Below are 1,707 nucleotides of genomic sequence, written 5' to 3'. Positions count from 1 at the left end.
CAGCTACAGCCACATTTGATGATGTGAAGACTTGCATTCATACATCTCCTTATTTATACTTATTTGTCATTGCATGGTAAGCGCGCACATGGAGAATTAGACCTAATAGTGTTTCAGAGACAAAGAGTTATGCGATGCATTAATGATATCATCACTTTTCCAATGAAGGCCTCGGTGGTGTTGTCTCAAAGCACCTTTCTTATCAAATCCAGAAAGCTTCCCAGACATCCTTGGTTACTCTCCATTTTCTTATTGACCAAAAGGAATGTCTGGCAAGCTCAGGATATATTTGATCTGGGGTTGAGTATCTATTTTCATCAGTGTTGACAGAATTAACCTGGTCTTATTCAGGTGATGATTTGCCAGATCAATCTTTGTACCACAACCTGCTTAACATATTCTTGATATAGATGAGGTGCACTTCTAAGTCCATTAGCTCTTGAGAGAGCTTTGTCTTCCATATACATATACACATACATGCACATATACACATATATCTCCATGCAAAGTCAGTTTTTAGATACTTCCCTCATAATCTTTCCCTTACTTTCTTCTATCTTCTTCCCTATTAACCAGAAGAAACAGATTCAATATATCCACTCGTATCCAACTTTATAAATATTCACTAAAGGCTTTTGATAATTTAATTTGTTAATTAGTTATAATATGACAATCACCATTGGAATTATTTTTTTTTATTTTGGAATTGATTATTAAACATACTATCAACCACTGTTGTAACAACTGGTTCAATGTGGAATTTGGAAAAAATAGGAGAAACGGGAACAATGCAGATGTGAAGAAACAAGAGCTACTTTCCTTATATCTAAAAATGTGAATTCACTTCAAATTGCTATTATTTTAGATATCATCTATAAGGAAATAAAGGAAACATGGGATAACATATGAGAAAAGTAGGGAATATGGGTTTTTTTTTGTTTTTTCTTTTTGTTTTTAAATAGGTAATACTGCTGCTCTATGTGGAGTGGTTTCAAGACTTTTAAGTGAAGGAGGAAATCTGTAACTATGTACCTGACATGTTAGCAGCTTCTCTAACCAACTCTTTCTATCATTCAAAAAATAGGTATGAGCTGTTTAAAGAGACATCGGAACAAGAAGACACTAACCAAGGCAAAATTCACATTTTAGGAGATGAAAATATACCTGAGAATTATTGTCTTTAGACACTTCTCAATAAGTTATTACTTCAACATTTTTATTATAGAACTAATTATAGTAGCAAACTCTATATCTTAGTTTTCCTAACTACAAAATGAGAATACTAATAGCGTCACAAGCTTTTTAAATGATTGACTAAAACAGTACATCAGCATAGGACAAGCACTCAACAAATATTAGCCCTTATTATTTGAGTTACACAAATCAAAGTGCTGATAGGGTTCCAATTAGTTTACAAAATTGTAAGCATTATAAAAAAGAAGAAAGAAGAATTTTCAAGAAGTTGTCTTAGGCGAAGTGTAGGAATATATATGACTACGGCTATGTTAATAGGTGAATATGCTAGAATAGTATTTCTAAAACTCCTCACAATATGCAAATTAAATGGCATTTCAGTATCTCTAAATTAAACATATGTCATTCATCTGTATAATGAAAAATTTATGTTATAACTGTAGAACGTAATACTCAAATATTATAGCTATGCATAATTAAACACAAATTTTAAACTCTATAATGTATCAGGAA

The sequence above is a fragment of the Lynx rufus genome, unplaced genomic scaffold (assembly GCF_022079265.1).
Source record: "Lynx rufus isolate CCGP_SWC_20201006 ecotype Redwood Valley unplaced genomic scaffold, mLynRuf1.p SCAF_5, whole genome shotgun sequence".
NCBI lineage: Eukaryota > Metazoa > Chordata > Mammalia > Carnivora > Felidae > Lynx > Lynx rufus.
The sequence above is the reverse complement of the archived record's forward strand: the minus strand, read 5'-3'. Positions refer to the sequence as shown.